Source organism: Struthio camelus, chromosome 3 (genome assembly GCF_040807025.1).
Source record: "Struthio camelus isolate bStrCam1 chromosome 3, bStrCam1.hap1, whole genome shotgun sequence".
Classification (NCBI taxonomy): Eukaryota; Metazoa; Chordata; class Aves; order Struthioniformes; family Struthionidae; genus Struthio; species Struthio camelus.
Window position 1 is genome coordinate 49,543,762 of NC_090944.1, and position 26,544 is coordinate 49,570,305.

Here is a 26,544-nt window from a genome sequence, read left to right on the forward strand (position 1 = left end):
AACAAGAAAGGAAATATTTGCGAGTGGCATTCCTGTGAGAAAAATGAGAAAGAAGAAAGGCTAACTCATTTGTGCCCAACTCAAGTTTCCGGTGTAAGTCAGTCTGTTTGGTAATTCAAAAGTGCTGGTGTGTAAAAAGAACTTTATTTAACACTGCAGTAAATCAGAGCAGATTTCTCTTTGGCTTTACATTTCAGAAAGTACTGACTTTTCCTCCTCAGAGGATTAAGAATTTGTATTTGATTCTTTTTCTCTGAAAGGAGTTTGTACTTTTGCTTTAAATGTGAGCTTATTAGGTTATGCTTCTCCTCCACATGCACAGAGGGACACATCTCCTCTGCAAAGGCAAGTCACATCCGGTGGACATCACCAGACTGAAATCAGCCCGCAGAGAGAATTCAAGTGCGTGTGTTACTTGCTGCTCATTCCACCTGCATATTCATGGCTTGTTAAAGATCCCCATCCTGAACTGGGATTTACTCCAAAAGCAGGGTAATCCTTCTTTCTGTCACTTCTAAACTCGGATAGTAGAGAGGGAAATTGCAGTGTTGGAATATGTAGCCATGCCCACACACTACGGATTTTTTCCCCCTAAAATCCCCCGCAGTTGCTACTGCCAGTTCAGCCCACTAGTGTAGCAGTGGTACAGGAGATGAGATATATTTATTGGTAGCCAGAGGTGATTTAAGCGCCACGTTCTCAACCTTCTGCACAGTGGGGCATCCTGTGACCCCCTCAAGTCCTGCACTTCTCAGCCATTTACCCAGCATCTTCCTTTTAATTTACCAATTTGGCAAAGGGAGGGTTGTTGTGATCTTGTCACACCTGTTCCTAGTGGAGCTGGTTGGAAAACCGCTGAAAGAACAGCTTTCCATTGGAAAATGCTACCCCGTCAAAATCAAAATGCTTTGCAAACTTGTGTCGGTTTCACTGAAAATGTCATTTAAAAAAGAGTAAGTGGCAAAGGGATGTTCCAACAGTGTGGGAACATCTCGTTTTGACATTTCCAAGCTAAATGTTTCAATTTCTTCTTTCAAAATGAGTTTTGGTTTCAAAATATTTCATTTTATATTATTATATATTACAAAATAATACAAAATTTGAAAAGCTGAATCACATGTTTCTGTTGATCTGAAATTAATTTTCCCCACAACTTCCTTAAGCTAGAGAATTCTGCTGTTCTAAATTGGAGCAAAATGTTAAATCCCAAACGCCTATGAGAAGTAGAATATCAGAATTTTGTCTGGCTTTTTTTCCAGACATACGATGGAATTCCAGAATACCTTGATGGCCACCTTTAAAGTGTATGATTACAAAATGCTTAAAATAGTGGTTGGCTACCTGCAGTCTTGTCTTTACTCATGCTAGGAGGCCTGCTGCCAGTGGAGAGAAAACCGTTGCTAACAATGCTGAGAGCTGGAAGAAAAAAAAAAAAAAGGGAATGGCATAGACTCGTAAGAGTGGAAGTTCTCACTTTTCTTTTGGTCGCTCACAGTTAATGTTTTTCAAAGTAGTGCCTCAGTCAGGTGTCTGCTGTCCACCCTCAGTACTACTGCAACTGAAATTTCCTTCACTTCTTATTTCAGGAAGGGCAGGAAAGGGGTAACAGACGAGAGAAGTCACCAGTCATTTTTTTTTCCAAATACTTACATTTCACACTTTTACGAAAAATAAATATTTCTGTCCTTCCCTTTATGAATGCTGTATTCCATCCATGAAGCATTTTATTTATTTGTTTAGGTTGATCAAAGGTAGTTAATGAGTAATCTGAATGATTTACTTAGCTAAAATACATGCAACAGTCAGGTTTGGTGGTTCGGCAGTCTCAGAAAGATCACTCACACTCTGGTTTTAGAGACCCTAGAGCTCCATGGTTGCTTTCAAGATTGCTCCATCTCGTCTTTTCAAGAGTGGTACCTGCTGCTGCCTCATATTAGAAGCTCAGAGGTTTGCTCACTTTTATGCCTTCATCCATAGGTGGATACAAAGATCAAACAAGGCAGAAATGATCTCCCAAGAGCTGCTTGGAAGTACTCTGCCATCTAACACCGATCCCATGCCCTGCCCACAGATGAAATGGGTTTCCCAGGGTATATTTGGCAGTTTCCTAACGTATTTTCAAATGAGAGAAAGAGGTGGGCTTATGGTCTTGGTACCAAATTTAGAAGACTGGCTGTTTGTCGTAGAGACTAATCTATTCTGTCTCATTTAGGAGACTTCACTGGCAGAGAAAATACTGCTAGAGTAGGGCTGAACAGGTGCACACACGCCTTTCCACCGTTTCACAGTCATAACATCTCTGGAAAAGGTTGAGGAGGCTCTCCACCATAAATGCCGTTCTGCTTCTGCATGTCGTGAGGGCTGTAATAGGAATTTCTTTGGACTAAGGAAGAGAGAAATTTCAAAAAACCAAGACCTTAAAGCTTGAACTTTTCCTGTCTTAGCCTTCTCTTCCCAAACCCTGGAGCAGGGAGCCTGAGAACCTGAAATATTCAAGTCCCGCTGCAACAGACATAAGGAGAAGTGCTCTTAAGGGAACAGGATTTTTCAGCTTTTCTACATTTTCTCTGCAAGCTGTCAAACACACAAGGTTCGGCTGGGACCCAAAATTTTAAGACCTGATTCTGCCCTTCACTTGTTGTTTGATGTTGGCCTCTTTTTTTTTTTTTTTCACAAGTGGTGAAGACCCGCAACTCTCACTGCCTTCAAAAAGAGCTATAGGAGCTCAGCGCCTCGGAAAGTCCTGCTGTTCATCTTTTTGTTGTGATGTTCCCCATCTATAGAATGAGGATAATACCATCTCCTTTCTGTCACCTCTGTCAGGCTTGCCTATTTAAATTACAAGATCATCAAAGCAGGCTCTGTCTCTTATTAATAGCTTGTGAGCACGTATCCCAACAAACCCATAATCTTGTCTATGACCTCTAGGCACTAACCCATTGCAAATAATAACAGCGAAAACCCAATAAGAAATGATCTTGTACAGGAATAGCTTTACTGCCAGCAAGTGAATAAAGATTAAAAAAAAACAAATGCCAGACAATGACAGAATAGGTGAGAGTGTACGAGTGACTCCGGGGCATTGCTGATTGCCTAACTCCATGTTTAGTCAAATGCTGGGGTCTTTTTTGAAGTGCTTCAGGCAAAATTAGATACTGACCCTAGAAGCTGGAAGGATGGAGTTGTTAAACTGAGCAAATACTGCTGTTTTCCCTTTCCCTTTACGTGTTTTAAGAATTAGTTGTGGTGAAAGGCGTTGAACTGACATTGGGCAGTTACCCTTCACGTCACTGGTGAGGCAGCAACGTCCCCATTTTGGGCTGCCGGAGCAACACGCTTCAGCCTGTCCCCCAGGTGGGAAGGTAGCCCTGCCTCTTTCCCAAATGTGACCTTGGCTTCTTGACTCAGACAGCCTGTGCGAATGGGGAACGTGCTGCTGGGTTTTGTAAAGCAGATACATCCACCTACGAGGGACAGACTGAGACCACCAACTCATCTCGCGTAGGAAAACGAAGAGCTATCATATGGTAATGACTTTGTGTGACTACTGCCCCTGAACCAAATTAAAACCGGTGATGCAGGCATTCAAGTCTCTCTGTCCCATCATTAACTATCCCCTGAAGCTATCCAGTTCCCCAAATATTATTCTCTCCAGCTTCTTGCTTTGTCCTTTTAAATTGGAGCTGAGCAATGACAAACCAATTTAGCCAATGTTCTATGTAATTTAGGTTATGAACTCAATGAATTAAGAAGACGAGAGAGACATATAATACAGTTAAGATTGTGTATGTTTTTTAAAAAATCTCAGTTTGTTACTGACCGGAGTGTTAATAGCCATACTGGACAGAATGCATTTGAGCTTAATCTTCTATTATATTGATCTTTTCGCGATGTTTTGCCTATTCTGTTGTGGATGGCACAGCGGGGTACTAACAAGGTTTCTTCTTTTGCTCTGATGGCAGTGATACTGTGCTGTGTCACGTTCCTGCCACTAGCTCATGACAAGGGTGACAGAAGAGAGAAGGACTAGTACATTGGTGAGCTCTTGCTACGGGGAAGCCTCAGTTTTAAGACAGAGGCTTGCTCGGGTTCAGAGACGAGGAAGTGCTCGTCTGACCTCTCCTGCCTGTCACACACTTGCTGATGCTCGGGGAAGGACTCTTAGGAATCCTCTTTTGGGGATAAGCCCACAGTCCCCTCCTCCTTCCTTTCTCATTCCCTCTCTGATGCTTAAGTCTCATCTCCAGCACACTGGGAAAAAAAAAAATGCTGTGTTCATGTATTCAGTGCGAAGCCCTGACACGGTGATCCCGTTCGGAGCAGCGCCTTATGGCTCCAGCGACTCTAATTGGCTCTGTGCTTTGAACCATTCGCCGTTGTGTGCTTTGCTCAGTGTGGCTTGGTATTGACTCACTCTTCATCACTAGTCCCCGGAGCAAATGGCAGTAATCTCATGAGCCTAAAGATCACAATTTAGGAGTCTCTTGTTCTGCAGAGTTTGAATCTTTGGCTGCAGCTCTACGTAGGGGTTCATGAGCTGCGCCATTAATGATGCAAGCAGCTTCAAGTGCCTACTACAGCATTTTTGCATGTGCTTTAGGAGCTGAAAGCTGGCTAAGATACAAAAGTTTCTTTTCTCTCCGCCATCTGAAAATTACAAAACGCTGGTCAAGGTGGAAAAAGGAGGTTGCCAGGGAGGAGAGCGTGTGTGCTGTCTGAGAGAGGATGGGCCTCTTTGACCTTGGGGATGCTGCTTTTTAACCCTATTTTTTCCATTTTTCTAGCACAAAGGAAATCACTGCTGCTCCTAAGTGATCTTTCAATACAGAGAAACACCCTCATTAGTTTTTTTTCACCTTCTCACCTTCTTTCATTAAACCATACTCTTTACAGTCCTGGTTGAACAGCAGGGAACATTATGAGCTGACTGAAAAACATTTTCCTTTGTTAGCATGTTTTTTCATCATCGAGCAGTAGAACAGTAATGAGGACACAGATCATCTTCTCATCATAAATACGCATAGCAAAGTGTATTAAAAAAAAGTAGATTCCAAAAATAAATAAATAAACAGAACAACTGTGTGGTAAAGGGAAGGAATTGAGAAAAACAGGATGACAAAGCTTTTTCCTGATGCTGTACCTGTGCCTAGTGTACAGAGGCATCAAAGTCAGGAAAGTCTCCAAGTGATGGTGGGCGCTCTGAATGTTGCATTTAATGGAAATAGGCATAGGATTGTATCTGCAGCTTCTATGCAATGCAAATTGACATCATTCTTCAGTATGGCAAAAAGAAACCAACAAATAAACAAACAAAACCCAACTAAAAACACAGCCTAAGATGACTCGAAAATAGATTGCTTCTTTCAAGGAAATATACAGATTTGTTTTCTCTCTTGACTTTTGTTCACATTCCCCTTGTTCCTGCTCGATATAAAAACAACCCATCATGTCAGTTTTTAAATAGGGACAATATATATCAGTCTGTGCAGCATACATGTTCAGTTCCAGAAAAGAGATAAAATTACGAGTTTGGATGAGAGCTACACATTTTCCAGCTCGAGTTCCTTATGAGATGTAGCTGTGCGGAGGAGGCACTGTTTCTGTGTGTGTATTTGTACGGCACTTAATAAAATGAGGCCGTTATTGGAGAGTGGGGGGAAAGAGCTCAACTGCGATCGTAATAACTATAAGAAACAGCAATGAGAAAATGCGTGCTGAAAGTATCGGTACGTAAGTGCCAGCCTGGGGAAAGGAGCGCTGCTCTGGTGCTGCTGCAGTGGGGATTTCATAGGTGACCATGTACTTCCCTCCTCCCACCCCAGAGCTCAGAAGGGCTGCAAAGGGCTGTGGTGGGTCTTTTCCCCGTCGTAGCGCACCCTCCTCACCGCGCTGGCGTAGCCGTGCTCCTGGGTGACCCGGGGTGCGTGGATCGCAGCTCACCTCAGCTACCGCTCCCTCCCCAAGCTGGCGCTTCCCACCTGCCTGCGTGGCCCAAGGAGGTGCGGGGAGTCCCCAAAACCTGCTCCCCTCTGCGTTTCAGGGGTGATATGTGGCAACTCTGAAGGACTAAGAAGTCCAAGCTTCCCTCTCTTCTCCCATGCCGGCCCTCAGGCTGTGTCACGATCTGGTCCTCAAGAGACAGGGTCTGGCTACTTCTTTCACCTCTGCCAGCTATTCTCCGCTGTATCCGCAGCTATTACAATTATGTTGGCTAAATTTACACATATGCTCCAAGCGTGCTAATGCTTTCACACGTATCCATCCCTTCCCACCCCGCAATTTATTCATTATAGTGTTGCTAGCCGCAGTGTAAAACGCAGATCTGTGTACTCTCATGTGCTTGTTTTCATTTAATGAGACATTTTGGTCATGGAATCGCTGTCTACTCAGGTTTCATATCACAAAATCTTTGATTTGAAAATCATGTGGCACCTGCATGACTGAGGAGTCATCTAGCATTTTTAGCCTGTAAAAGTAGGACCGGTGCTTTACAAACAGTAAGTTTGAAGAGCAAAACCACAAAGACCAAGCTCAGTCCTGCTCAGTCTTTACCCCACTAAGGCAAGGGGGAAATGGGTGCAGACAGCTGGTCACTTTGTAGCCCCACACTGTCACGGGACCCCTTGGAAAATAAATCTACCTTAATTGCAGTGAGGTTCTGGACACAGATCTGCCTGGGATCTGGCCACGCAGTTCACGTTGCAGCATGAAGTATTAGATTTAATGGAAGAGAAAAGGACATGCAGTCGACTGGACAGGGATTCTTCAGCTGAAACCCTCATGCAGTTGTGTTTTGGCATGATCCCACCCTGAAGCCCTCTTGCAAATAGTTAGATTTTCTCAAAGCATTTTGTGGTCGAGGGAGGGCTTTTTGGCTTTCAGGATGAATTCACTTTATGAAGGCAACGCTAAAAAAAATAAGAGCCAGAAAATGTATTTTATCTTAAGGAAAATCAACAAAACCATGTCTCCCTGAGCAAGTAGTGTGTTAGAAGCATCCTTTATGGTAAGCTAAAGACAGCTGACTCTTGAATCCCTACCGGAGAGGAGATTCAGAGATAAAATATGGTCCCTTCATAGTTGCTTCCCCCACAATATTTAGATTCACATATGATAGTGTATTAAAAATCAACAGGATCATTTAAGGACTTAAAGATGGTCTGGATTATTTTATTATCTGCTTTCCAAATGCCCTTTTCCTATTTCTGTGAGCCCTGAACTTCTCTTCTACTCATCTATATTGGCTCCAGCTCAGAGTCATATAACCATCTGAGTCAATAGCAGAGCTTTTAACACTCGCACCAGGAGCCATCTTGGATAAATGAAGTCCTGGATAAATTCTTCGGTTTTTCCCCCTCAGTCATTTATAAAAGCTGTTTTTATTAAAACCTTCCTGGGTACTTCTCCTGCTGCAGCTGCAAGTCTATGTGATAAGCATTTTCTATTAAACCGTGGACAAAAGGAACAGAGTGTTTTATTTACTTCAGTGTTTCCTTTCCTTTGTTTCTGCAATTCTTGTTTTCTCTGGGGTGAATAAGAATACTAAAAAGCGGCAGAAATGCCCCTACGTATGCTGCATCATTGGAATTACTCTGTTCAGAGGGTTGTTTTAAATTAAAAGGTGGAAGATATGCTCAGTTGTTATTTTGGTAACTCTTTTAAAGAGTAACACAGAGAGACCATCAAATTTAAATCATCAGGTTGTTTAGGAGGCTAGGCTGCTGGACCACGCTTCTGTAGTCTATCAAGTAAGAAATGACGTGGTATGGGGAGGCGTACTCTTCTGTTGCCACAAACGGGTTGTCTTTTCTCATTAAAAGTGGTGCAGCTGTGGTTAAGTTATTCAAGACAGAAGAGAGACAAAAGACGTGAAGATCTCCCACATATTTACACCATCTGAAATCTATGAGAGTCCTAGCCTGCATACCTTGCTCAGCAAGGTTTTGTGCTGGATGTAGTGAAATGCTAATGACCTTAAAAGAGGAATTTCTACAGCAAGGATTGCAGAATCAAAGTCTGTGGTGCCTGATTTTTGTCCTTTGTGCAAGCCTGTATAACCTGTGCCTCCCACTTGCGTTGTACTCTCTCCCCCAACACACACACCTGCACCCCCTTTGCAGTGGGTATTACTATGGAAACAATTGTGTCCTTGCTATTGTTAAGGGCAGCTGAGTGACATCCAGAAATCCCATATACCCACAGAAAATTGTAATAGTAAATCATCTGACCAGCTATTCTTAGACATTCTCTTCCTCACGTAAGAGAAGGATGATATATCAAGGGAGATTATATGAAGGAGGGTTTTTTGCTCGTAGAAATTTATGACCGTTCAGCTAAAGCATAAGAGTTAAGGGAAGAAAATCAAAGCATTTCACGAGCAGCAGAACTAATGAAGCCTGGTTCCCTTTGGATTTGTATTCCATGGTTGGATTCTCTGATACCATGCTAGTTGTCTGATCACATCTTTTCTTTTAGCTCAGGTATTTAGAAGGTCTTTATGCCGTGTAGATCCTCAGGTATCTAATAACAATTGAGCTCAAATTGCAGCTATTTATCAATGAGGTACTGACAGGATCTATCTCATCTATCCATGCACGAGTCTTCATTAAACTTGTAGAAATCCAGCATCTGAGAATGTTATACTTCCATCAGACTTGCTTGAAACAAACTATCACGCTCAGATATCATTAGTGGGGAACAGACAAACATACTGAAAGTGTGATCTCATGAGCCTCTCTTTCTTGGGAAATCAGCCTACAATTTTACTTGAACTCTTTTTCCTTATAATACTGTTTCTGTGCCCAGCTTCTACAGGCTTGCAGGTCGGTAACCCTGCTCTGCTTCATAAGAGGTAATACAAAGGACAATTAGTTGAATGTTTATAAACTTTTAGGTATTTGTTAAAACACTAAAAAAGAGCAAAGTTGCGTCAAGGGAAATTCACAATATTTGGATTTTTTTTTTCATGATGAAGGTGGTGAAGCTCTGGAGCAGGCTGCCCAGAGAGGCCCTACCATCTCCATCTTTGAAGATACTCAAGACACTGCTGGGAAGGGCCCTGAGCACTTTGCTCTGACTTTGAAGCTGGATGTGACTTCAAAGATGACACTGTTTTGTGTGAGGGCTGGACCAGATCATGTCCAGAGATCCCTTCTGATCTAGATTTTCCATGATTCTGTGCTGTTTGTTACTTTAGGCTTCTTTTCGTTAGGGTGAAGAATCATAATCAAGGTCAAATTCTTCAAGAGTGCATTGTTCTAATAAACAACGTGTGCATGCTTGAATGAACAGACCTTCTGGGTGAAAGTTAAGATTATTGCTGTCTGAGGCAAACTAGACATTTCGTATTCCATCCTCACTGTTTTCTACATGTTCGCTTCCTCTTCGGTTCATTCTAGCTGTGTGCAAAGGCGCTGTGAACTTTCATATTATTATAAAAAACTCCAGGCTTTGCCACCTCCCTCTCCAGTAAGCTAGAGAATACCATGCAGGCAACAAGACCACTGCAGTCAGTGTTTCTTGCAGGGAAGCAGCTATTTTATAAAAACCATTATTTTTGCTGTATAACTTTGGGTTGTAAAGTCTAGAAAACTTGGCTAAAGCAGAGGAAAAAGCCAAAGTCTTATTTTTATGAAACACAACGTTTTCTAATGTGATTGCCTGTCCCAAGTGCAATCAATCTGTCCGTTGTGCTGGCAGTGTTTAGAAGTAGATGAAAATCTCTGCAGATTTGAAGTCCGCAAATGTTCCAAAACCCTACGTTGGGAATAGATGGACACATAAACATTAAAAAAATACACACAGAAACATCGTAAATGTTTTTTTTTTTACTCTGTTTTTCCTTTCATGGACAATGGTGCGGTGAAGGACAGTGAAACGGTGCATTAATAAAGAACCACATGGCTGTAATAGAACGTGTCCAGTGATAACACTAGCCTTAATTCTTCCTCCATTTCCTACTCCTACAAATGTATTAGCGCCTTCTCCCATGAAACCCCATATGCTTGGAACAAATTGCCAGATTTTTCCAACTTTGCTTAGTTTAAACCCTTTCACCAGCTCCTGTAGCTCTATTACTAAAATAATTGGGTGCTTTATTATTTATTGCTTACCTTGTGATAGCACATAGGGGCCCCTTGCAGGGTTGGAGCAAACACACTGGGGAGAAACAGCCCCTGTAACACAGAGTTTTGTACAAGCTTAGACCAAAGACAACAGGTGGATACAACAAACAGACAGAGGCAGTGCAAGGTATCAATGGGGTAATTATGAACAGCGTGACAAGCAGCTGTCACAGCACACCAGCTGCCTAGCCACTGCCATTTTACATTTCAGAGAGGAAAGAAAAACACAATAACAGAAAAAGCCATCAAGCCTTACTGAGAAAGATGCCTTTAATTGGAGCTGCTACATCACTGTTTTTCCGTTACTCATGCCCTTTTTCACCCCTACCCACTTCCCGGTGGATGCTATACCCTCATTTGTCTGTCATCTCATGTATTTAGGGATGGACTGTACCATATGAAGGGCATGAAGCAAAGCTTTCCTAACCTCATCAGGAAGGAAAAGGAGATTTTAGATATCGCCATAGAGCTTTAAGGGTAGGGATAGGGGAGTAATTCTTTTCCACAGCACATCCTGGTAATTTTAGCTCAGTTGCACTGTTCATGGGGCTTCAGTCCCACAGCTGCTGCGAGCAGAGGTGCTAGAGTTATCAGGGTGCTTATGAGCTATCCATGGGGGAAGGCGTGAGCAGTAACCAGGGGTTGACCGGGTAATTTTTGCATCTTAGGTTAACAGCCAGCAGGCTATGCAAACAGGTCCCGTCAGGACATCAGGCCAAGCAGATCCAGGCCAGTGTGAAAGCAGGACTAAGCCATGGCCCTTTGGAAGGATGAAGACCCTCTGAACTGTTCATCCTGCTGTGTGCTGTTTTCGTGACGGTAGGGAGTAAAAATCCCATTTTCAACTAGCAGTGCTCATAATCTCTCTTAACTTGAACCCACGAAGAACTCAGTGCAGGAACTGTGTGAGCACTTGCAGAGGTGAGACTCATACAAAATTTGGGGATTTGCAGGAGAAGGAGGGGAGAAGAGTGGAGTACCCTTAATTGTGTAGTAAGAGACACTGCTGAGCACGAGCATGGGAAATCACCATGCTCTACACCCTTGTTAGAGACTGAGGCCACTTAATCCATCCCACTGCCTCATCAAAGCAGTGACCATGCTGGTCAGAATGCTGTAAGCCACAGTCACACACTGGGACTGGCAGCCACTTCCATATTAATAAACCTAAATATAGACCTCAGGTGCCATCCACTCCTTAGAGCATCCCATGTTGCCTACAGCTTCCTCTCCAGAAGTGCATGGGTCTCCTGTAGGTCCTGTAGTCCAGGGCAGAAGGCTTGGATACCCGAGGCACTTCAGATAACATACACCTAATTTGAGAAACTCAGTCAAGCTCTAGGTGTCTAATTTGGGGCTAACCAAATTACTCTGTGGGCTCCACTAACTTGTATCAGCTAGCTGTCCACAGACTTGTCCTGGGGCCTTAGGCACCTACCTTTAAAGCTTAAGCACCTGCACATACACACCAAAATGTAGGTGGCCTAATCCAGAGCTGATTCCATATTGGCCTCTCTTGTAGCAAAACTCTAAAAAGCAACACATACTTTTAACAAAAATCATAGCAATTATTGCAAGGACACAGCTGTTGGTTGTGAAGCAACTTAAGTTAGCACATGCAAAGCTCTGTGCCAGCGCAGTGAAACAGCCTCCAGTACCTGAACTAATGTGTTTAAAACTAGTGGATATCCTCATGCTGCATTGCCGTCTGCAAGGGCAGCACACTTGAAGATTGCTGGTCCTGAAGCTAACATTGCTGTCGGAGTCACCTTCTCCAAGGTCATGAGGTTAATGCACTCTGTGGGAAAAGCGAACTTTGACTTGATGAGGTAACCGTGCAGTTTCTTACTTGGTACCGGAGTCATCAAACATACAAGTCAGGATACAAAACAGAATCTCCTGCACTTCCCATGCAGTTTCTCCTGGGGAGATGAGGTGTCTGCATCCCACAGCTGTGAAGACCCAGGAAGAAGAAAAGAATAAAAATGACAAATTAGTAGTGGTAGCAATCACTTGTCTCACACTGCTGCTGTAGCAGAAGGTGTCCTGCCAGTGACTGATGTCAGCTTTAAGATCCTAGCTTCAAGCTTCAACCTGCTTTGAAAAAGTTTGCAGGAGGAGAGAGAATGAGCCTCTGATGATGCTGTGCCAGGGGGATGGGCAGAAATAAGGTTAGCTCGGTGGTTTGAACTCACAATTTAAGAGATTTTGGGAAGGTGGAAATCTAGGTCTTAAATGATGTCTTTTTAATAAGACTCGGTTTTCTGTTGCTTTTTCTTGTGACGGAGATAAGGGAGCAAATCTTTCAACACAGGTTGAAGGCTAACAAAGGACAAATCTACCTACAGGTTAACAAAGGACAAACCTACCTGTGCAAAGGAGCGTGGTATGACAGTGCCCGTACCAATACCTGTACTTGATCCAGAAGCAATACAGCATATCATATATAAAGCAATGAGCCAGAACTCAAGACGCAGAGGCCTTATTAGGCATACTGGTGCACAGTGTGGCCACTTTGTCTTCTGACTCCAGCTAGTGTCTTCACTGTATGGGAAGAGCTGCTTCAGGCATCTTCAGCATTTTTTTGGAAGGCGTCTTTGCGGTGGGCTCCACTATGCTGCATAGACATGGCTAAAACTCTTACATGTGAATAACAATTAATATGTGGAACACATACTGAATAGCAGCAGTATATTATGTTTTCTGGATGCATCACAAAGTGTACACCCAACACAATCAATTACACAGAGACGTGAGTAAATGTGTTTTCAAAAGAAGAAATAGAGATTGCAGGATGTAAGGGCATTTGCAAATGACTTGCAAATGCCAGCCTAGCTTTATTTGCATTAACTAATTTTCAAATCAGAAATAAATGGATTTTTGATTGGTTAAATTAAACAAGACTTGGGAAAAGAAAAAAGGAAAGAGAAGCATTTGAAAGATTTAATTGCGCACTGCAAAATCCATGAACATTAGGTAAGGATTTACAAATCAGTCTTGAATTGCTGGGTAGTGCAGAGAAGCATTTTGGTTTGTTTTCCTGAAACCATAATGGAATTCGAAAATAATTTAAGAAGGATAAAAGCTGTCTCAAAAAGAGTGTAAGAAATGCACCCTCATATTTCAGTTTATAAGGAGCCTCTTAAAAATAATTCCCCATCCTTCTTATTATTTGAAGCAGAGGAAACAGAGGGAAATCTCTCTCGGAATTCAGTCAGGTGAAATTACAAACACAACTTTTCAGTTTGGAGATCAGGCACTCAAAATGTCTATGTCTTAGCAGCTGAGCTCTCATCAAAAACTCCTGCTGCCAGCCGAAAAAAGTTTGGCTAATATAAAAAACCCCACCCAACTATGGGGGATTTCATTTCTCTGGTTAAAGGTTCCGATTACTTTCTGATTATCTGAAATAGATGCATTCTCAAAAGTTATATTCCCCTCAAGTAGTAGGTGTTTTACTTTGAAGCACAGACTCTTTGTGCTCTTTGTATTCAGTTCAGAGCTTTTCCTCGGCTGCTTCTTCCATTCTCTTTTTGTGTGCATCACGGTGAAATCTCCCGTCTTGTCACTGGATGTAATCCCAGTCCCAGTTTATGATAACAGTGGTCACTAGTGGTGAACAGTTTTCCGGGGGAAATCCATTATCTGAGGCATTTATAACTGGGCTGGACAAAGCAGTAGAAAATATATAGGAGGGAGAGGGAACAATTCTGCAGTGCCAAGGGTTGGACTGGATGACCTGAGGGGTCTTTTCTATCTCAGATTTCTATGCTGAGCGTAGAAGGACACAGTCTAATGAGCCAGATATTCAAACATCTTCAGGCAAACCATTTTGGGCAGAAAGAATATGTGTTGGACGCTCTACTTCATGCATCTAAAAAAAATCAATCGTTTTCCAAAGGCCATAATAGGACAGAAATAGTTCTGGCAGTTCTGGATATTTCTCTGTGAAAATTTGTACCATCGGTTATATAAGCAGCCAAGTATTTTTTGCATCAAAGGCTGGTAGTGAACAATTTTAGTTACTTTTCCCTTCAGATCTTAGGCTTGCTGTCTTTATATGGATGTCATTAGCATATCTCAGGGCTCCAAAGTCTTTTTTTTTAAGTCACATGCTCTCCCTTGCCAATGTATTGCACTATGAATTCACGGCATTACAGAATGTCAAGCAAAGTACCCCCAGGATTGGAAACAACCATCACATATATATCGAAAATTAGGAAAAAACTGTTTGGAGGGCTGACCCAGCCTCTTTTACCATATCTGACTTCATACAACATTAAAAATGCCAATTGACGATCAGTCCAGGGCAAAATCCTGTCCTATCTGCAGGGAGACGTGACAAGAAAAGCCACTGTGCAAGTTCAGGGCATGACAATTCAATGCGGGATAAGGAGCAAGTGTTCCTTGGGGACTCATGCCCAGGGGACATGCAAGCAGGAGCAGCTGGGCCTGAGTTTTAGCAGGGCCAGCTCAGCCATGGGGCTGCTGCCCTGCCTTGTGATCCTGTGCATGCCATGTGGTCTTCATAGAAGGAGAAGAGAGCCCCCAGCCATTGCCCCCATAAACTCAACCCTGGCTCGGTAAGCACTTAATGCTTTTTTGAAAAAGCACTTTTTTTTCAACCCTAGCTATGTTGATGCCTTCGGGCTATGAGTAATGTCACCGGACACATAATCACCTACAGACCTGCCGAGACGCTTGCACACTGCTATGTTATCTCGCAGGGTAGTAGGCAGGTGACAGACTAGTCTATAGAGGCGTTTGGGCCTTGAACCCCCCAGGATGTTACAGTTAAGCCAGTCCAAAATTCTCCACGAGATTATTTATTTATTGGAAAATGTATGTTTACTGAAACGGAAACAGTCAAATGATCTTATCAATTCTCTTGAGTTTCCATTTTAGAAAATCTGCTACAGTTGGGAATTTTCCTTAAAATTGGCTTTTTTTAGTAAGATCATTTTTGTATCAGAAACGTCTGATCTTCAGTTTCATAACAAGTTTCGTTTCAAAATGTTATATATTTTGTATTTAATGAATGCATTTGATCACTCATTTTGTACTCACTGCAATACCAATTGCTAAATCAATTGCCAAACCAATTATCTATTACAAATGACCACTTTACTCTGTTACCAATGAGCAAACCAAATATGAATTACCAAATCAATTAGAATACCAATTAACAATTTTCATTGTAATTACCAGTCACCAGTTAGAATTACCCCAATGGCCATTTCGAATAGCAATTGCCAATTTAAATACCGATTAACAAAGTAAACACCAGTTATAGTAGCAATTACCAATTAGAATACTAATGAATTATTACATTTCCTTATCTGATAGTGTTTATAATTAGAATAATTATTATGCTCTATTCATATATAAAAATTAAATTAAAAATTAAAATAAATCCTCCAAATCAAAGTAGAAACAAAACCTTTCAGCAGACTGCAATTATATCCCCTCACAAAAATCTGCTATTTAAGAAGTTTAAATCTGGGGACTTTTATGCCAACAACGAATGAAAAAGAAAAATATTAGAGTTCCACATCAAATGGAAATGTTGAGTTTCCACTTGGAGCAGCAAAGTCCAAACCCAAGGGAAAGCTGACCTGCTGCCAGGTGCAACTTTGTGTGTCCTAATCCCAGATCCCTGAGCTGGGCTCCAGGGCTACTTCTAGAGCCTCCGTGGGAAATCTGGGTGCTTGGGTCAGACCAATGTTACTGCACACGAGCGACCTGGAGGTGTGTGGCTTCTTCTCGGCACGAGCAACCTGCAAAGAAACCAAAACAGCAGCAGCTGTGAAAGGCGCCGTCTCTCCCTGCCCCTGCTTTTTCTGTACTAGGGAGGAAGCAGCAGCCCAGGGTTTCGGCCAGGTTTAGTCTGTGGGGGTTTAACCCTAGAAACTGTGTGTCCCGGGAGAATTCTGTGGCCACCAAGATGTGAGGAGGGGAGGCAGTGCCATCGGGCACGCCAGCGGGGCTGCCCGTGCTGAGCGGCGTGGCTCGGGGCTGCAGGCATGGGGAGGGTGGAGGAGCCCCGGGGGCCCAGCTGAGCTGACACTCCTGTGGGTGTTGGATGCCAAGTGCATAAACCAGAGCACTGAAACCCTTTCCCCTTGCTGAGCCCTGCCATGAGAGCACGCTGTTTTGGGGCAGGTGGTGTAAATCCCCTCTGACCGAGGAGGTGGCTGAGCCACCTCTGCCTCCTGCTTTCAGGCTGGTTGCTTGCCCCCCTCCACTGCTGGGACCTGCTTTTTCAGTACCTGTGGCCACCGCTCTGCACTGACAGCAACAAGGGAGGCTCCTGGCAAGCTGAGCTGACTGCCGTCCCCGAGTTTTGAGCACAGGCACTTTCTATCTATCCCATTTTAAGTGCCTACGACGATGTCTATGTGGCTATTCACTGGCCCTGCAGCCATGTAGCTGGCTCCTCTGCCCCTAAGAGAGGGCTGTACGCAGTTGTGCACTGGACAAGGTCCCTGATCCGTGCCTGCCTGCTGTTTGGCAGTGTGCTAGTTGATCCACGCCAAAACCTTTCTAGGGGCCGCACTAACCACTCAACAGGGTGCAGAAGAGCATGCGAGTCCTTCGGCCCATGCCTTGGGCCTGTTTAACTAGTAGAGACATAACCAGAACCAGTTTTTGGTGCTAGCACCCTGCAGAGCTGGCGTTTAGCACTACCATCTCTGGCTTGAGCTCAGGGGCTTGAACATATACCTAGAACTGATGGTTTTGTTCCGATGCCCTTTTCCGACTAGCCTCACATTCAGCAGTATCACTGCAGTACCGCAGCAGCTCCTCTATTTTTGTGGGGACGTATGAGCTGGAAGACTACCGCACCACACTAACTGAGTATATAACCTCCTCCCCGAGCTGTGTGACATCCCAGCAATACAGGGACTATTGCTCATTACACAGAGTCTGTGAGTCCATATGTTCAAACGGTTGTGTGTGATACGTTATTCACAGTCACTATAGAATTACATGCATTTGATTTGTTGGGGCACATAACACACCTCCCAAGCCCTAGTCAGGATGTCGGAGACTTCTCTCAGAGGCCCAGAATATTACAAGCTACAGTTTTTTTTTTTGCGTGGCCGAACTGCTCTTGCGGGATATTCAATGCAGAACATAAGCCCCGGCAAAAGCCTATTGGTGATCCAGCCACATCTGAGCAGTTACCATTATTGATAATTAGAACCATCATCCATGGCATAGCTTATGAAATTACAGAAATTGCTGTTTGTGTGACTCAGGGATTCAGATATCTCCAAGCTGCCCATGTGTGACATCCCTTTGCATGAACACAGATCGCAGCAGTGTGTGGGAGGCGAAGGGATGGCACAGGGGACCAACATCGGTTTGTGCCCTCTAGGTCCTTGGCTGCTCTGGAGAGTGTAGAGGTCCTTGGCGGTACTTTAGCTCTGCCAGGGGATTGTGGTGGGCTGCGGCCTCAGCCCCACCCTGGATGCCCACAGCATCTCAGCAGACTCCTCCAGTGCTTGGCATGGGCATCTTCTAGTGGCCTCTGCAGTGCTTGGACTTGGGGAATGCTCGAAGAGAAAGACAAGGGGCTTTTGGAGCTCTGCAGCACCTCTGCAAAATAAGTGGGAAATGGCAGGAGCATAGGTAAACCTTCCCCCAAAGTACCACAACACTCAGCAAACTCCTGAGAGAAAAGTATCTGAGAAGGGAAATATTTATTTGCATTAGGAGTGAACATATGGCACCAAAAAAAAAAAAAAGAAAGAAAGAAAATGATCACTGTTCCACTGCAGCTCTGGCTTCCCAACAAGGAAATTTAATCTTTCTCAGATAGGATTTAAATGATCTTTACTTGTTTCAAAAAATGTAACCGCTATTCTCTTTTTTTCAGAATTTCTTCCACAAAGGTGAAGGTTAGGACTGAAAGCTGGGACTCCTGAAGTTCAGCAGAACTTTAATTTTCCCCGTGTGAGTTCTATTTGTAGCTATAAAGCCAGTAAGTGATTTTCCTGTAAGCATCTGATGAGGGAGAAACATACTATCACTTTTTGCTTGCGTAGTAACTTTCATCCAAGATTGGCAAATTACAGTAGCAAGCTGGCAATATTATTCACATCTTCACCGTCAAAGACAGAGATTAAACGTCCGGACCAAACTCTCATTAAAGATGCAATACATCACTGCTTCAACAGAGCTAAACCCGAAAGGACTTTTCCTGGACTCTTTAAATTGAAGGATGAATTATCATGTTTTACCATGCTTTGCATTATCAGACCATGGTCAATTAATGGGAGTGTTCATAACGGTCCCTTATTTCCTCTCCAGTTTATGACAAGGTGGATTTAGGAACTGCAGAGTAGTTTGCCAGCTCAGCAAAATATAATTCCACAAGAATTTTTGGTGCCTATTTGTCTGCTTCCACTCTCAGCTCTTTTAGAGATATTTAGGCAAGTGTAATGGATTCATACTGCTAATGGATCCATCCTGGTCTGCTCTTTATTACCACATCTCTGAAAGATTGATCTTTGTCATATTTGCAACTACCATGCTGCCTTAGTTCTTTCTGAGGTCCATAATTAAGCGTCTTTTCTTGTCCTACGTTTGATCAGTGAATGAAAAAGCCCTCGCCTATTACTTGTTTGGGGAGATACGGGATTGCCCTCTGTTTTTACAGACTTCCCAGATGAGTTATCAGACTTAAAACTCTTTAAATAATTCAGGAAATGTTTTGCTGTTGGAAGGGCCATGCACTGTGAGCTTACTGGTTTATACGCATAAGTATTCATTGTATCATCTTAGTGGCTTTGGAGACCCAATATTTAATTTAATAACCTAATTAGAATTAATAAAACAGATCAGCAATGGAGCCCTATTAATGTGCTATGAATAGGACAAAGCTCAAGCCTGCAAAAGGATGCAGAAAAAGTTTTCGTTCCTCGGTCTAGGAGTAAGAGCCTATAAACCTGGCTTGCTCTTGAGGATGCCTCAAATCTTTTGCTCCATTTCTGACAGCTATATTCTCTCGCGTCCTCAAGTACCTCAGCCTTATCACTGCTTAGCAACTCAGCCCTTACCTCATCCTTAAACCCAGCCACATCTACAAACTGTGTATTTTCTGGGTGGCCCACACTGAAACGTGGATCCTGAGCACAAAGTGGGGGTAGAGAAAGCAGGGACATACCTGGTTTATCTTCTAGCAAAGTGACAAAAGCACTCACCCCAGCTGTGGCAAATGAGGGTTCAGTTTTCCTTCCTGCCTGCAGAAGTTCAAATCTACATTTGCCCACCTTCCTGGAGATTACACTCACCTAAAACAATCCTGTAGATCAAGGACCGACACCTGCATCCCCCCATGCTAGGAGAGAACCCAATTTAACAAATTCATATACAGCTCTGGAGAATGAGCAGATTCAAGAGGAGGCAGTGGAGGTGCCTTCGCCTTGCTTTTGGGCTACCGCCAGGTGATTAGTGCAGTGTCCTTGTGCAGAGAAAAGGGACTGCTGCTTGGGATCTGTGCCACTCCAAGTCCTAACCACAAGAATACTGTGCAGAAGTGGGAGGAGTAGGAGGAAGGGGGCCACAAATGCATTCAGTTCTCTGAATTTCATTACAAATCTTGCAGCCCATGGTTATGCATCCCAGTCCCACGAGGCAGGGAAGGGTTGCGTTATGCAGCCAGTCTCAGCGTTTCATATTGGGCCGCCCTCACAGCTGCACGCTCAGCCCGCTGCCTCTCCTGGCTCTTATTCGGAGGTGCCTCGTGCTGTGCAGAGAACTTAGCACCTTGTGTCTGCCTCTGGCCTCCATCCAAGGACCAGGCGCCTCAAAGTCCAGCCTCGTGATTCATAAACCGTCTCCACCCCTAAATCTCCGCCCTAACTCTAGCAGAGCACGTGTCCCCTAAATCGGTGTCCAGCTTTATGCCTCCATGGGGCTTGCAGGAGTCATGGCAGAAGAAAAACAGAAGATGCAGCTCAGCCATAGCACCCCCAGGAACTCAGCTGTCCCTCACGTTTCCCTCCCCTGCTCCTGATCTCTGGTTCTTCTCTTGGATAACTAATGCTATTTCACCAGCTAGCCAGGGAAGATTTAACAAGCTGAACCTGGAGCAACTGCCGACAGGGTTTGAACCTGTGCTAAGAATATGGGTCAGCAGAAAAGCACAATTACACAAATGCTATTTAAGGAGTTTCAGAAAATCTAAAGGGCCATGGAATAAAGGCAAGCGAGAAATCTGCCAGGTCAAGCCAGCGGCTCTCTGTCCATCTCTGTAATAAAAATATCTGTTAGAGCTTGCAGCTGGTGCCAGTAACTGAGAGGTGAGATGTCAGGTAGGAATGGTGTGCCCGGCCTCAGCCCGTGTGGGTCAGAGCACTACCCAGGAGGTGACGAGGACTGTCAGCAGCCCCCAAAGTCAGCTCCTCGGTGAGGAGCTCAGCAGGTTTGGGTGTAGCGTGCCTGATGCCATAAACTCCCACTGATGGCAGCTGAAACGGAGGAACTGTGAAGCGTAGGACTGCCTGTGCCACACATCCACCCCCTCATTTTGCCACTACCCACCAGGCACCCTACACCCAAACCTGCGAAGCACCGCGGGAGCGCGAGGATTGGGTCCCGCGTTAGCAGGCTGCTTCTCCTCTCTGTCTGGCTTTGCCTTTGTGGCTGAAGGCCCTGCAGAACAGCAAATGCCACTAATTGTACTAATTTCTTACGGGGACCCTGCCAAGGTCAACAGGCCTAAAATTTCACACACGTGTCCTACCCTAAAAACATTTAATTTGGTGTTGGTTCTGTTTTTCACATCTCTATTATAAAGGGGGAAAAATACCACTTTTCAAAAGGAGGGATGTTAGCCATATTAAAATCCCAGCTGGGCGAGCTGCTCACAACAAATTGAGCAGATGCAGGCATGCTGATGGCAGAGTTTTGCGTGCCAGCTGTGCCCTCTCTTGCTTCTCTGTGTCAGCTTTGTCACCGATAGCTGGCAAGGGATACGAACCGTCAGGATCCTGCGCTCGCGTGTTTAGAGTTCAAGATACTCATCTCCGGCAAGTTTCTGCTGGCTCGCATTCGGCACCAGGGAGGAGAGGACGTCCGTACTATCGCGGCTCGCCAGCAGCATAGCCGTGCTAGCAAAGAACTCAGTGTGCTGACATAACTCTTCTACGCTGGACTCAAGAGCCGGGATTTTTATCCCAGCACACCCCTGGGGCTCGCTGCATGCTTCAGGCTGAAGGGGATTGTTTTTCCTTCTGCCTCAGCACACACTTTGAAAAACCCAGTCGATTGAAGGAGAATAAAATTTTGGTCTTGTCAACCCTGAAAATGTTCCTTTAGCTTCTCACCACCCACTCGTGCTGCATGTGTTCATACACATATGCAAATAAGAAAACAGTCATATGCACGTGCATTCACACACAAACACATATGTTTGCACCCACGTGTGTTTTGCATAGTAAACATAACACTGAACTATAAGGACCAGAAGGATGTATAAAATGAAAGTCCTTCTGATCCGTGCAGCAGGCTTGAGCCCATCAACCTGCTTTTTATCATCTTAATTCTCCAAAGCTTGTCACATACCGTGTTGCTGTCTTCATTCTTTTTTTTTTTTTTCCAAAAGTCCTGTGGTTACCTGTGGGATGGACAGATAATTACAGATATTGACTGACTTTAAGGCAGGGAGCAATAAAACATTGCCTAAGGGAAAAAAAATGCGCCTGAAGTTGTCATACGTTGCCTAAAGGCAAAGAGCCAGCAGAAAATACACAATCAAAGGAACTATTTTTATCCAAAAACAATTTCATTTCCCACTCTTATCCTTAGAGACAAGTCATTGTTTGTTGTTATTACCTGTAGGTCTGGTGTACCCAAAGGCCCAGTCAGCTCAGGGATACACTGTGCAAGGCACTGTACAAAATATGTGAACTCTGTTGATTTTCTTTTCTCCAAAGATTACCTTCTAGAGCAGGCTCCAGGGATGAGGGCAAGCCTTGAGATCTTATCCTTCGCCAGGACCATCCTGTGAGGAAGGAGGAAGAGCTGCATTTATCTACTGTTTTTCTCTGACTGCTTTCCCTTGCGCATGAAGAGTCGTTGAGGTTGCAGATTTTCCTTTGGAAGAAGGGGTCAAAGGAAGGGCATGACCAGCCTCCTTAGCCGTGGGATTTGGATCAGTCTCAAAAGGGGCAGCTCTGCTATTCCTGCTGCCACGGCTGCGTCTTCTGAATCCACGGTGAAGAACGTGAGGAGAGCCGAAGGGATGGCAAAGAAAACACGTCTCCAGTCATCAGCGGCTTTTCTGTTCCCAGTTCTGGTCTCCTCACACAGCTGATACTTTGCAATCCCAGAGAGCTGGTATTTCTTAGCAGCATCTTCTTGCTGCTGGCACCTGCACTTTATGTTCTGAGTCAGACATTCTTACTATATTGGCACACACAGTACCATTCTCTATGGCCAATAAAAATGTGTTTGTGCCTGTGTGCTTGGAAATGAGTCCCCATCTCTCCTCAACAGCATTTAGCTTCTGAGTTAGTGTTCAAATGTGAGGTAATTAGGTCATACCGGGGGTCTGGATTTACTGCTAGCTCTGAAACCAAACAAATGCATGACGCACAACTCAGTCTCCGTTCCTGAGACCTGGCTCAAGCTTTTTTCTATTTGGTCGGGTACCACCCCTTGTGTCCCAGATGCAGTTAAGCCACCCGGGAATGCGAACCAGGAGGATGCTGGCATGGATCTAACATATGCTCTTAGCACAACACACAATCACATCCCCCAGACTGTTTCACTGACATCTCTGATGCTAGTGATGCAGTCATTTATAACATAAATGTTGTGCTCTTTCCCTTAGACCAAAAGGGAGTGGGTACACTAGCAGGGTTTGCTCTTTCATCTCCCTGGATTGGATGGAGACCCCACCAGGTGCTTTTGTCTGTGATCCCAGATCTGCGGCCTTAGGGATCAAAAAAGTAAAAATATTACAGCAAACATGCAGGTGCTGTAAATCACAGTACTGAGATATCAGTGGACACCCGCAACGACTTCTCAGATACTCAGTGATGAGTTCAAATAGCGTAAGTGCTCGTTAGGTAGAGATCGCCATCCAGCCAGCTGAACAATTAAAACCAAATGCGGAGTTATTAGTAGGATCATGTGAGAATGTTATCCATATTGCTGGGTATAGAAGAGTACTCTCGTGCACTTTAGTTCTTCTTATGCTCTTGGTGCGTGCCTGTCTTAGCTCCTGCTGTAAATTCTAATCAGTTGGTGCTCAATAGATCATACTCCCTCAGTGATGCCCATTAACATTTTTTAACCTTTGTGTTTTTGCGTTTGTAATTAACTCAATATTTTGAAGCCTGACTTGCCAGTGTGTTGATGCAGAAGTAAATCTAAGGGATTCCAGGATGAGCGCCCATTGTTCCGGCAACCAGAACAAACACGGTTTCTAAAAGTCATTTCAGCTTAGTGTACAGAGGCATTCGATTTAATTTTCATAATATGTAATTACAAATATCCATACATATATTTATACACATTTATCCACATGCACACAAATGTATGTGTGCATCTGTTACAGAAAATGCCGAGAAATAGACAGATACTTGGCATGTGCAGAAGCTACAGTTCTGAGAAATCACATAAAGATATTAATTTCAATGCTATGGGGGATAGCTTTATTGAGACCAACACTTTTTAAGTACAGAAACGCCTGGCCAGATAATATGCCTGCAATCTCCCTCTTTCCTCAGTGAAAGAGTAGTGCTAGAGCTCTGACATAAGCCCACAAACACAGAAAAATTTGAACTTAAAGCTTCCATTCTCTGGACGTTTGCAATATATCATACTTTAACCTTAAGACTGCTACTACAATATCTAGCCATGACTAACAGAATTAAGGTCAAAATGGAAGATGCATCTCTGAGCATTTTGGTACTAGGTTTAGGACTAAGACTCTTACTACTTAAGAATCTTTCTTAAATTTTGAAAAATGGAAGTAGGGAAAAGATATTTCTACGTAGGTATCAAAAAGAAAGGGATAGCTACATGCACACACATGCACACACATGCACACACACGCATATGGGCTTGCACACTGCTTACGGAGAACATACAACTGTATTTTTTAGCTGTACTATTATGCACGCATTGAAAATTTGCTCTCATTGGTCATCTACAGACTTTTTTCCCCTCCTTCTTCCCATTCAAACAACCTTATCGCCTCTGAGAGTGTCCCCATAAGGATATGAGTTTCTGTCATTAGATTGTTTGCATGGAATATTCCAGTGTTATACCTTGCTGTTCAGTTTGATTTCAGAATACGTACAAATAAGACGTGCTGGTTAAGGATTGGCACTCTACTCTCTGTACGTTAAATCTATCATGGAGATCTCATGGAAGCAAGATCAGACCATACATTTTGAAATTAGATTATTTAATGTCAACGTAATATTTCTTTTTCATTTCAGTCATTTCACCTTTGGAGCATACCCAATTGATAATGATGCTTAATATTACATTCAGATATTAACCAGCCGAACAAGAATGAAAATAAACACCTTGCTTAAATTTGGGAAACTGGCCAGATTTGAAGGATTAAAAGAGAGTTGCATTCGACTGACTGTTCAGATAGCACAGTGTTGACAATTTGTGTGACTAGTGCTGAAAAAAAATCCTCTAGAATCTCCATCTCGCTAAAAATTATGGTATCTTGATGCTTTTTTAATACTGCAATGAAACAGAAAGTTTCCCCTGGAATGTGTTGACTGAAAAATATTAAAGGTTAACCTTCCCCATACTGCAGAAGGTCAAATGTACCCCCTTCCTGGGGATTAGCTGTCTGGTAATTCAAGCTACAGCAAAACATATGCCTTTGCCTAGCTTCTCCCCCAACCCTGGCTGTTCTTAGGGTTTCCTGCAGGACTTCCATCTGTTAGACAAGTGATTTTTCTGGTGTGTATATAGCAATAGCTATAATTATCTAAGTGTAGATATGCAAAAGGTAGATGGTATACATAAATGATACAGATACATGTATTGATATACATATACCTACACATTTGTAATTCTGGACCCTTTGAAGACTCTGATGGGATTACCACTGACTCCTACAGAGCCTAGGTTTACGTGCCTGAGCTTATTTTCAGGTGTAATTGAGTAGTGGGTTAACGGTAACATTGATCTGAAATTTTCTCACAGAATATTATGCCTTTAGAAAATGCCAATTTGTCCAAAGGGAAATACTTCAAGAAAATGTGCTAATTATGATGACATTTCACTTGCGGACAAAAATGAAAAAAACATATTGATCAGGTCAAAATATCACCTATTCTGGACATTTTTGGAATGGAGCACACTGATACTTTTTCCAAACTACTTTTCACTTATAAAAGCTTATGTAGTGTCTGACACACTTTTCTTCTTAATTAAAATATCAAAATGAAAATCTAAGATTTTATCAAAAAGAACTACTTTGTCCACCTGACAGGCGATTTTTTGTGGAGAAATTTTTTTTTGTGGGAAATTTTGGAGGTTTGCTTAGCTTTTGCTACAATTTAAGATTTTTTTCTCCTTTTTAGTGGTGCAATTCCTAGTGAAACTTGGCCCCAAAGAGACTAGTTCAAACACAGCTACATCTCATGTGGTTTTACGATAGCAGCAGTCTTAAAATGTCTTATCTGAAATGGAAAGCTGAAGAAAGAGCTATGGGCATGTTCTCATTCGTACTGCCCAGTGCACGGGAGAGACAGCCAGCTTTACCCAGCCTCGTATCTCTGGATGCTTTGGGAACTATACCTAGGGGACCACTGACACCAGAGGGACCTGGCCTAGGGTCTCACACTTAAATGCGTTGGGGTAGAGCTTCCGTCCACCCGTATCTTATAAAACCTTCAGCATATTTTCAGTGTGTAGCCAATACCAACATCATATCACCAAGACAGAAAGAAACTACTTGTGATGCTTTTCAAAAATGGCATAATAAAGCAATGGTCTTCTTTTCTGAGACACTTGTTTGTAAGATGCTATTAGAATTTTTTCCTTTATCCGTTAGAAACCTTTTGAACAGATTTATTAAATCTCATTTGCTGTTAAATGTACTACATGGCACTTTGAAAGTGGGTTGCATTTGTCTCTGGATAAAAGAACAGTATGTCATGAACCCCTCATTATTTTAATTTTGATATCTATAGCTGGCATTTCAAGTTGACGAAAGACATGTGCTATTCACAGCAAAATGGGATTGTTTTACTTCGTTTTGCAGCATTTTCACAGTAAAAAAATTTTGACTGTGTTTGACTCGTCAGTTTTCCATTACAGATAGACAATTTTATTGTCAGGTTGATAGTTACGGGATTATCTTTTCTGAAAATGTTGAAAAACCTGTCACACTGTAGATAAATTTCAGTCTCACTAGCATTAGCAGTAG

At 43.2% G+C, this 26,544-nt stretch overlaps 1 long non-coding RNA gene across 1 annotated transcript; it reads right to left on the reverse strand.

The window, feature by feature from the left end:
* Nucleotides 1-13,053: 13,053 nt before the first annotated feature.
* LOC138066714 (uncharacterized) lies at nucleotides 13,054-22,722 on the reverse strand. Its single transcript, XR_011140130.1, has 3 exons — nucleotides 22,075-22,722; nucleotides 21,699-21,750; nucleotides 13,054-15,901 (listed from the first exon to the last, which is right to left on the reverse strand). It is a non-coding gene; the product is annotated as an uncharacterized lncRNA (long non-coding RNA).
* Between the last annotated feature and the right edge of the window lie 3,822 nt (nucleotides 22,723-26,544).